At 43.7% G+C, this 11616-nt stretch overlaps 1 protein-coding gene and 1 long non-coding RNA gene across 5 annotated transcripts in view; both read left to right on the top strand.

The window, feature by feature from the left end:
* Positions 1-11616, top strand: part of DIP2C (disco interacting protein 2 homolog C) — a 311009-nt gene that overhangs the window by 17136 nt on the left and 282257 nt on the right. The gene's annotated exons all lie outside the window — the stretch shown is intronic.
* LOC118161474 lies at positions 6251-7086 on the top strand. The gene is made up of 2 exons (XR_004748050.1): positions 6251-6890; positions 6948-7086. It is a non-coding gene; the product is annotated as an uncharacterized LOC118161474 (long non-coding RNA).

The raw sequence follows: 11616 nt of genomic DNA, 5'->3' as shown, positions 1-11616 counted from the left end.
CTTCTCTTCTCTTCTCTTCTCTTCTCTTCTCTTCTCTTCTCTTCTCTCAAAAAGGGAATGAGAGGCTAACTGATTCTCTGGTATCTCTTCATCCATTGACATATGGAAAAAGTGTAAGTTCAAGGAATTTGATAGTGTATTACTGTAATTAACATATGAAATAAAATATTCTGTTCAGGATCACAGTGATTACGATGTGTTTTGCATTTTTATTTTCATTTTCCTTTTACCATCCATTGTGTTGCTTTCTTCGTCATACCTGTGACCTACTGAACTTGGTCTGAAGCATCAGTGTGTACCTACTGGTTTGTTTTTCTTCATTAATCTGTATGAAAACATAGCAGCTGCAAGGAGCTTGGCCCTCTTGTAATATCCCACACATACTCTGAATTTGCTCTGAATAGCAAAAGAAACTTTGGGGTTGTGCAGTAAAAGGAGCGGTACCATCTTCTTGTCTGTACCCAGCACTAAAGTGTGAAGAGGGTGAGAAATGATTCTCTGTGTGATGGAATAACTAAAACTGAGGCATCAAACCAGAACTGGACAAGGGCTATGCATGCCATACAAAAGCCAGTAGCTCAGTTAAATGGGATACATTACGGATTTTAAAAGTAAGGTGTAGAAAGTGTCTGTGCAGGTAGGTTTACAGATGTAAAGGAATATGCATGCAGAGAGGATGGGGAAGGAAGAAACTCACACACTGCCTCCTCAGTGAAGAAACCTTCCCACTTAAGGGCATGTTATCTGCAGGAGCAGCTCCCGGAGCACTAGGCACGCGCAAGTTCCCCACATCCTGAGTCACAGATTTTTCCCCCGCGTTGTGGATCAGATGTGTAAGCCCCTTCCCCACCATGCCTCCAATTCCTGGAATAACTGCTGAGGTCAGGAAGGACACAGGACCGCTCACTGTCACTAGGAGGCCTTTGAAGCGAAGGCAGAAGATGTGGGGTTTTGTGATGCTCGGTCTCAACCGTCTGGCACAAGAAGATAATTTTAATCCTGTTCTGTTTATTTCTTCTCAGTGGTGTTTTGGCTTTTGTACTGGCTCACACCCTTTCTAATGAATCACCAATGCTTTTGTTGTGAAACTGACTTAACAAATACCCTTATTCCAGCTCGTTTTGTGGGGTGTACGTTCCTGCTCAGTCACATGAAGTGAATTACATGCTGCTGCTGAGTTTACAACAATGTCTTTTGGCTCAGAACAATTAACTGTAATAACCCTTGGTATATCAAAATACACAGTGAATAAAGTAAAACCCCATTGTATATGTCTTGAGGCTTATTTTAACACGTTGTGCCTTTCCAATTGCAGTATCTGGTGATCTCTGTAGGGGCATTTTGTTACAAAATGCTCGGGCTCTCACTGAACCGAATTTAAAACTGGAGCAAATTCAGACCCGTATAATTGGTGGGGGAAATAATGAGAGAGGGAAGATCAATTTGGCAGACAGGGACATAATATTCAGAAAGTCTTTGGATGCAAGTAAAAGAGCTTTGAAATCCAAAGCTGGCTCAAAGACTTCTGCACAGCGTTAGGCAAAGCTGAACCGTCGGGGAGGTGAACGCTGCTTCTGAGCAGGATCCCTTGCTCTGGCCTCAGGGCCGTTGAGCACACGCTCGCACTTCCCAAGCCTCATGGCAGGGACAGAAGCAGTGTTTGCTTTTCAGGGCCTTAGCCCAGGCAAAACTGGTAGCAAGGCTGCAGTGGTTTCACGACGTGAAGCAGTGGCTGCACAGACAGCAGCTCCTTTACCAACACCTAGGGCCATTTCTCCTGCAGGATCTCCAGGAGAACACGTGCCCTTCGAGTCCTGCCTCCACCAACATGTGCATAGATGGTTCAGCATACAGATAGCGGCATGTCCGTGGCTCTGGAAGTGAGCAGTGATGTGTTTGTACTGAGATCTTTCAGGAAATCATAGGTTTCGTTTGAGGTTTTTGTTTAGGTTAGAAAAAAATGCTAATTTCTGCTGATCACACACACGTATGAAAGGCTTCCTCAGTTACTCCTGTCTCAGGCCCTGTAACCTGGGGGTGACCTGCAGTGCCTGCAGGACGGCCAACCATCCTTTCCTGTGCTGGGAAGAGCTGGGCTTTGTTCCCAGCCCGGTGTTCTCTGGCCGTGATTCATCCGCAGGTCACAGAAGAGGCTCTGCTGTTTAGGAAACCAATGCTGTGCGTGGCTTCTTAAAAAACTATTGGTTTTGGACAGGAATTTATGTAGTATTGACAACGCTGAGGCTAACATAACCTGGTGTATTGGAATTGGACTCCGTTATACTTTAGGAAGTGCAGTCACTACTGTGGGAGCACCGCGTAGCACTTCAAGGCAAGAGCAGGAGCTTTCACTTTTCTTTCCCTGCTGTTACGAGGCTTTGGGGCACTGTGTTGGGCACGGGCCTGTGAAAAACTGACGGGGCTGGAAATGGCAGAACGACATTCACAGAGAAGGAATTTATCTCAGAGTACTGTTGTGACAGTGGGCAGCAATAGTTTATATTATTTGCTTGTAGAAGCGTGTAGGTACAAACACAGCTGCGTGGAAAATGTTTTTATGATGGGTTTAGGTCGGTTAGAATTGAAACATGCAGCTGGAAGTGGGCACAGACCTAGGGCTTGTGTGTTTAAGGACTGCTGAATCGGTTGGATTACAGAACCAGAGCTAGAAGAAAGAGCATCCACAAGGGATGTCAAAAAGAAAGGGCACCCAAAAATCGCAGAAGAGGTAATCTGGTGGCATAAAGGATTCGGTGTGAAGAAGACCAAGACTGTAGGAGGCACCTCGGCCATTCTGGGCGGCTGCGCTCTATCCAGCATTTTTAGTGCCACTGGTGCTGAAGTGGACACAAAACCAGCATCTGCAGCTTTAAGCCCCGTGATCTCTCCAGTATTGACGTGGTGTTGAGTTCTCCAGCCTCAAGGACTTTCACATCTGGAATAATTTTATTCATGTTTTTTTAAATCATCTAAACAATATTTGATTATAACACTGTAACGCTGTACACTGCAAGGGAAGTCCTACAGAGGAACAAGCCTGACGGTCCTTTAATTTTTTTCTTTTATTGGACTAAATGTTCCTGCTCTTAAAGCTGGATAAATAGTATTCTGGATGTAGCTGAAACTTTTTAAAATGTTCATTCAAGAGGCAGGAACTACAGTCTTGGAAACACATGGTTCTTCTTATTCCCTCCTGCCCTTTTTTGTATCTGGCAGAGACAACGAAGGAAAAACAGTAATAACCTCCAGTGGACAACAGGACAAACACCAAGTTGGAACATTTTAGTAAGGAGGCAGCAAGCATCTGTTGTGCAGCACCAGAGGCTTAGTTTACCTTCAGACACGTTGTGCTGCTCAGCTGGGAATCCCTCGGGGGCATCGCCCCCAGCCACCCGCACGCTCCCTGTGCTTGTCAGCAAAGCTGGGGCGCCCACAGACATGTTCTGCTGCCCCGCCGCATGAATTCCCAGCGTTGTACATTAATGAATACCGTGATTAATATCCTGGCCTGAGATTTGAGGGACCTGGTGGCATGCATTGACTTCTGCCACCTCTGCCATGGGGACAGCGGCTTTTGTGGCTGCACTCAGAGGGGAGTGGTGGCAGCTGAATCCCAGCGTGAATGAAAGCATGCCTCTGCAAATAGCTTTACCAGAACAGTTGTGGCTGAATTGGGAACGTTTGGCTTAGTGTTCAGAGATGCTCATTTGACTCTCCCCTTCTGTACTTCGGGGATTTTAAAACCCATCTCTAGTTTAACATCATTTAGGGGGTTATTTTTCATGATATATTTTTCAGGATATAATACTAGAAAAAAAACACGTGGTTGATCATACAGATTTAATCATGGTAGTTTAACACAAGCCTTTCATGGCTCAGGAACATTTAGAGTTCTCGTAGCTTTTAGTTGAGGTTCTGTTAATAAAAACAAACAAAACCCACAAAAACCACCATCTGGGTTTGGAGCATACTGGCGAGGATGAAGAGCAGTCCAGACAGACCTGTCTGCAGGCAGCTGATACAGGTAGCATCTCACAGAGTGCCTTGGTACCTGCTTTTGGTCCACCTCAGCCAGCTATAAAAGACCAGTACCCAGAAATGAGGTAACAGTTTACCCATACAGCATCTGATTTCTATTCCAGAGCTCAAGTTTGCGTGAGGTGCATCAGCGATGTGTGCCCGATTCAGTAATTCCTGAGCCCTCTCCCTCCACAATTTCCGATCAATCTCCTTCGCAGGCTGTGTATTTATTTTGTATAAGACAGAAGTAGCTCCTGAAGCTCTGAGCCCTCATCGATCAGGCTGGCACTGAGGAAGCCAGTCAAGCTAGCGCTGGGGACCGCTCCCCGGTCCCATGCCCGAGTGGCACTGCCTGGCTCCCACACGTGGCCCCAGACCTCTTTGCAGCATCTGGTCATAGCCAAACTGCTGTGAGCAGCCTGCGGGACGTGCTGTCCCCGGACATTGTCTGGGCATTATCTGGGGCAGCGCTGGCCGCTGTGGGCCAAAACTGTTCAGGAGAGCGCTGAGTGCTAAACAGCTGTGGGGCAGGGTCTGACCCCGTGCCCTGGCCCAGTTGTGTTCCCCAGCAGAGATAGCTTGGGTATCTCAGCCGTGAATGAAAACGTTTGTTTCAGAGAAGACAACAAAGGCCTTAAAACCGAAGCTTTTCCCAATGAAAAGAAAGTCAGTTGGAGAACGCGGGCAAGCCTGGATGCTGTCCCACGTGGGGGGCTTTGCTGGGACCTTTGCCATTCTTCTTCCCTAACGGGTATGCAAATGAAGCACACATGTCCCAGGAGTTCTTGTTGACAAAAGGATAGGACAGTGATAAATTGAACATTGCCTTCAGAGGCGGGGGGTTCAGGTGCTGGCATTCACACCTTCTGTTGCACAAGGGAACCTCACCCAGGCTGTTGCTGTGTCTCTGCTGAGTGCTGCCTGGTGCCAGGTCAGAGCCCGGGAGCCTGCGGGGCCGGCGGCTCGGCGTGAGGATGGCCACAGCGTCCTGCTGGGAAGAGGCTGGCAGGGAGAAGCAGGAGGAGGAAAATAGAACTGACAGCAAAACAGTTTCCAGGTCAGAAGTGTTTGCTTTTAAGCAAAGGTGCTAATAAAACTTTGTTCTAAGTTTTGACAATATTTATTTTGGTCAAATGTTCCTTTTTTTTTTCATCTCTTCTTTCATTTCCTTTTCTTTTTGTTTTTTCCCCACCAGCTGATGTCATCACTGGATCCACCATGCAGTTTCTGAACTCTTGCTTTAGATTGCATCATGATGTTAAAACATCTCAGTTTTAAGCCAGAACGTCTTAGGGCAGTAAGCAAATGACCCTTTATAACCAAATCTTGTCAGTTTTAAGCAGTGTAAACTCTCAAACCAAAGCAAGCTGGATCAAGCTATTTGTGACTTCAGTGGGTACTCTTTTTTTGGAAACCTCAATTTGATGTTTGTATGGTTACCTCAAAAAGCTTGGGAATATGGGGGAGAAGTGCGGGGTATGGAAAAGTATTGATTAAAAATTGCTGTTTTCTCTTTCTGATTTGTCTTTCCCGTTTTTCTCCCTTGTCATGTCTCTGAAAATACATAAAGTAAGTCCCTTTAATCCAGATTCTTGCACGTTCTTACTGTATTTTTCTATTTCATTAGGATTTAGAATTTGTTATTAAAGCACAAAGATAGCTTGTAGTAAAAATTGAGCCAGCCAGACCCTTGGGGTAGTTCAAAATTGTCATGTTGGAAAAAAAAAATCACAAAAAGCTTAAGGCAATTCAACTGTTGCGATACTATTTGCAACATACAGAGCAAACTGGGGATTATTGTAGTACAAATTATGAGACAATACACAACTGAATGCATGTTTGGAGTCAAAGAAAAATAGCAATTGTAGCTACAGGTCCTTGGGCCTGATTTCCAAACCAAATAAACACCGTGTGTAAAGAAAGGGCTGTGCTGTTGCATTCATTCCTGCGTTTCTTTACACCCATCTGATTGTTGCGCTCAACTCAGAGTGCCAAGAGATGTTCTGCCCCAGTATCTGCATGGTTTGAAGTTTAAAGCCCTCCTGTTTTAAGGCTGTTCTCAAGCAGGGGAATGACCAGTGCACAAAGATGTACTTTGATTTTGGAAGTTATTAAAATGAGGAAACTCTTGATTCTGGGCCATAATGCATTCACCCTGGGCTATCCAGTACATCTCTCTTGAATGTACGGGTCTTTCTAGTATGGCTTCTTCTTTGGGGGATAAGACTTTTGTTCAGGTTCCTCACCTGGATATCAGACTGCTTGTGTACTTATCTCTAAAAGGTGGGAAGTGTGCCATGGGAAGGCGTTGAGAAAGAGACATGACTAGTAGTTCACGCTTGCCATCAGGAAGGTGTGAAGTCTCACAACTGTTTTAAATGAAATAATTGTAATCAGAGTTAGTAGTAAATAACACAACTACTGTCGTAGAAAGATGCAGTAATTTTAGGTTTGAGAAATTACTTAGAATAGTTTATTCAACTAGGGTTTAATAATATTAATATTTGTGGACATTATTTCTCCTGCCTCATAGCACTGATGCATTCTTCTGTCTCAGTTTGTGCCCTGTTTTAAACTAAAAGACGTGAGGTGATTGCCACTTTGCTTCCGTATAAGTGGATCCCAGCTACCGTAGCGAAGTAGGTTTGTAATTTCTGAAACCACTCAGGGGCCAGCATTTTGATTTTGGCTCTATTTTCAGCAACACCAAAATGGAAGTGGCAAGTTCAGTTGTAGAAGATAGGTTTGGAGTTTTCCGGAGAGAGAATTATCTTAGCACATGCTGTTTCTTCTGCCTCTTAGCCGACATGATTCAATAAAGTGAGCTTACATTCACCCATAGCAAAGCCATTATTTAAGCATGCTTTAAAGTTGTCCTGTATAATGATGATTTTTAAATCAAAACACGACGGTCACATCAAACACAGCTTGTGCTCTGTTCACCCTAGGGCAGTGCAGTTGCAGTGCTGGGGCTTTTTGGGAAGCATGAACAACAGCACGGAATTGCGCAGTGTTGTCTGCCACGTGCACATGTTGGGATTGGTAGATCTTTTCTGCTTGTCTTCACCAAAAAAAAAAAAAAAGTGTCTGTTTTCCATTGTTATCCTGGAGTTACATGACTTTGCCGTATTAATCTAGTTCCAGTTGCTCATGTTGAACCTCTGCATAGACAAGTATACTTTTGGGTCTCTTTCACCTCCTAACTGGGTGCCCCTCACTGCACCAGTGTGCCCAGTGGAGTGTAATTCTGCGAGCTGAAGTGTCGGGGTTTTATTATTGATGTGTGCTTTCAGATATTCTGGATATTTGTTTTCTTTTTATGAATTGTTACAGTATGCTTTGTAAAATGATAAATAAAGTTAATAATGAGCTGCGTTCTGCCAAAATTCGTGTGTGTTTTGTGTTTGGTTGGATGACAAGCTAAGTATCCCCTAAGCATATCCTTGATTTTTCTTTTAGCGTCCCCAACCCCAGCTGGCTGTGGTTGCCTCTCTGGCACTTTGCTGGTATCGTGCCACATCTGTGCATAACCTCGTGCCACATCTGTGTGCATGAAAATTTATCCTGGGTAATGCTGCAACATGACCAAATGCCTTTGGCCCAGTGGCACCTTTAGCAGCAGAGTGCACCCTGGCAGTCGCTGAGCGTTTCTCAGTAACTCGTGGCAACATCCATGTCTGCTGCTCAACCTCAAATAAATATTGTAGGCTGGCTGTGATGCTGGAACAGCAAGTTAGTTAATTGGCCTTGAAGTACCTAGACACAGTACGGCCAGAGGACACAATCCCAAACTTCATCGTTACATTGCTGAAGTCTTGCAGAGGAGGGTTCCTGCTACAGGTTAATTTTCAGTGGACAGTGTTTGTCTTTGTGAATGAGTAGTGCATTGTGCTGCAGGAAGCAGTGCCACAGAGTATCAGGCCAGAAATATGGAAGGAAAAAATGATCAACATTCATGTTTTCCAGGCTTGTGGGCAACAGTATTTTCCATTGAGTTAGCTCTGTAAAGAGCTGCTGTGACACAGCTTTCTATCAGTTCCTTCCTATTTCGGTACGTCTTCAAAATCTTACAGTGCTAAATATGCCTTCTGCCTTTGGCTTTATTATTTTCCCTTCCTATATAGATTACTGCTTAGGGCATATCCACAAGGCAAATTTAGCTGTGTCTGAACCCCACCGACAGCCCCAAGATGAAATGGTGGTGGGGTGATGCAGAAAGCATCAAAGACACGCCTGCATTCTTTGGAGCTGCATGATCGGGGAATTTCCACACTTGTTGCATCTGTGAGCTGATGCTTCAGCAGCTTTTAAAGGAACAATCCTTAAAAATTGGGGATAAGCTGACATTCACAGCTTTTAAAGGAATAAGATTTGGGATAAGCTGGCATTCATTTGACTTTCCTTTAAATCTACGTTAGTCAAAGTTAATGACTCAGGAAAGGCCTGAATCTGCATGTTTTTTCTCCTTTTCATTTAAAGAAAATGCAGTTAGAATTTTACCAACACACACGTCCATTTTGTCAGTTCCCTCTCAAAAAGCAACCCCGAAACTGGATGTGTTTTGGATGTTTTGGACACAGTGCAGGCTCCACAAGCAGGGCAGGTCAGATCCCTAATGGTTCTGGAGTCAGCTGGCTGCAACCAGGCAGAAGAATGGCACCTGAACACGAGCAGAAGTTTGCTCAAAGAATGAGGGTGTACTGACATTAACTCTGGACAATTTATCATGGATTTTATTTGAGGTGAAATTTGCATTTCATTAACATGAAAGCCTGCCACTTGAGAAGCACACCTTGGCCATGCACAGAGGGAAGTTCCTTACAGAGAAGCTGGAACATCTGTACTCATTTTCCATCTTAATCAGAGTACTGACAGTGTCTTCAGAAATGCTTGACTGGGAGAACAATGGGCGTGATTAAATATTTATGTCAGATGATACAGAAATACTTCTGTTAAGTTACTGTTTCTGCATCCTGGTCCCCAAAAGACAAAGGTTTCATTTATATTTGATTGGTAGGTGAAGCTACTTAACCTAGGAGAGAAATACCAAGAAATACCGAGGAGCTGTTACTGGAAAATCTGGCTCCTGCCGTGTTGCCCAGAGAATAGTTCAAGTAAATTCTCATTTTTTCTAGGCTCCTAATGACTTTTTTTTTTTTTTTTTTTTGAGTATGTGTTTTAACTGGCCTCGCAGATGCTTTGTATGACAATGCTACAAATAATTTCATCCCATCCTCAAAACAAAACCAGGCAGTTTTCTGCAAAAGGTGTTGGGGGAGCTGCGTTTGATGTTGCTTGCTAGCAGCAGTGGGATGTTCTTGATCTCACATGGTGCCTTCTAGAAGTAGAAGTTGTGTGCATCCTAAATAGCCACTGCAGTTACTTGTAGCTAGAGCTGCAAAAATCCTTCATAGCACAGAAGTAAGCTGGCCTACATTGCTGGGAAGTTGCTTACGGTGTGAAATGCTGTGTTTGTGTCACCCGGCCTAAAGTTTTGAGGCTTTTTGTAAGGTTATAATCAGCTTTATACATCTTCACTGATTTTGTGCACCTTCTGTGACTCAGTTGGCTTAAAATGTTTTGTAAAAATCAGGTTGACCTTCAGATATTTTACCTGGTCCACATTTGTGGATTTTGCTTGAAGAATAGAGAAGTATGGGGGAATTTTAATTATATTTTAAAATTTCATAATATTTATGCTCTTGGGAGCATCCTTGCTTTTGGTGAATGCGAGGCTCAGACACCAGTGGACAGAACAGATGAAAGTACACTGTCACCCTTTCAGACAAGATTTTCAGACTGCATTTCTCCCTGCCTGAAACTTCGGAGTGAACCCAGCCAAAGCCAAGGCCAAGCTCCACGCCTTCTGATGGAGCCGGGATTTGATCGCAGCCGTTTGCTGGGTAATAACAGAGGGGAATTGATGTGAACCTTGCTGCTTTTACTGCTGCTTGCACTGGCCTGGAAGACATGCAGGGTGCTGTGCGCACCGTGATGGATGCAGCAGAAGTCTGGTTCAAACACAACGGCTTTCTCTGGTGCTCGAATATGGATATTACTAAACCTCAAGTTCATCCAGAAAAGTGAATGTTCATTTAACAAAATACCAAAAATTTTTGTAGGACACGGAGAACAAATTGTTACTTTTGTCACTATCAATTTTTTTTACCAACTAAAAAAAAGTCCAAATCACAAAAGCAAATCAATGTGAGAATGTCACTAAATGGATTATTATTCAAGAGATATTTTTCTTTGCCGCCTTATCACACGGCCAGAATTATAATGCGTTCGTGTTGGAAGACGCATACATTAACACCAGTGGTATGTCTCCCTCTGCTCACTTGTTCTATATTTGTGCTCCAGGCTCCTGACAGCAGCGGAGACAGGGAAGTAGGACTGCCAGATTTTGGAGATCTCTAAAGAAGTTACAGTAAACATCTGCTACTGTGCTTGAAGTCCAAGGCTTGCAAATCTGTTTTTCCTTTTTTTTTTTTTTTTCTTTACTTAAAATTGCTAGATCTATAAAAATCTGGCAGCGCCTGGCTGCTGGTGTGTTGCTGATTGCCCCCCCAGAAGCTGCCGATGCTATTTCACTCCCGTGGCCTTGCCTGTGAGAAAGGAGCGGCAGGACTTCCCTGAGAAGGCACCCAGCTGCCCCCAGAACATGGCTCTTCGCGGGCAGATTGATGTCAGTACACGGGTACCGAAAGGAACAATAACAGCACTTGAAATATAAAATAAAAGCAGTTGAGCAGTGATACAAATGATGATGTTACTTGATTTGAAGGTCTTGCTAAGATGATTTTCTAGATACATATGTATAGAGAAACAAAAAAAGGCAAGGCAGAGCTCTGCAGTAGAAGCTCCAGCTGTTACTTGATGTTGTGATGTGCTTTTTGGCCAGGTGATCTTGATGTTTTGTGATCTTGATGTTTGTTAAGTAATACGTAGCTCTTCTTTTTTGTGTTGCATGACTGCTGTAAAACTGTTAATACAGTTTTTTTATTATTTTTATTTTTTAGCAGTAATCTTTGAAATGCTATGGATATAACGTGCATTTGTGCTACATAAATATGTACGGGCAGTTATGAGTGGAGAGTCTTTTGTAGAGACGAAGGAAGCGTTAATTAAAAGGTAGCCGTGTAATTACCATGCCATAAACATATCTGCTACACTGTCTGTGCAAGAAAGCACACGGTTTGGGATAGGGACGTAGCCCGACAGGATTTCCTGCCTGGAACTGTAAAGGCAAATGGAGGTGCTGCATGGCATGAGCCATTTCACATGCCGTGTGCCATACTCAATAACATAAAATGAGTCACGCTGAGATAATAGGAACAGAGACTTCATAAAAGAGCAAACTTGCCAAATGGGTTGCACTTGAGGTTAGATCCATGGGCAAAATGGGAATGGGAAGTGAAAACAATTTCATTGTGCAAGGCTGGGGCTGACACCGAAGCTGTCACAGGAAGCTTAGAATACGTTTATGGGGTAGTTTATGGTTTGCACTGCTTTTAAAGACAGCAGGGGAGAAAAGAGTTAATGCCTTGAACAGCTATTTACAGCCTTTTTTATATGTTAGTTTCTGACATGCAG

The sequence above is a fragment of the Oxyura jamaicensis genome, chromosome 2, assembly GCF_011077185.1.
Source record: "Oxyura jamaicensis isolate SHBP4307 breed ruddy duck chromosome 2, BPBGC_Ojam_1.0, whole genome shotgun sequence".
NCBI classification, from domain to species: Eukaryota; Metazoa; Chordata; class Aves; order Anseriformes; family Anatidae; genus Oxyura; species Oxyura jamaicensis.
Note: the sequence above shows the minus strand (reverse complement) of the source record. Positions and strands in the feature narration are given on the sequence as shown.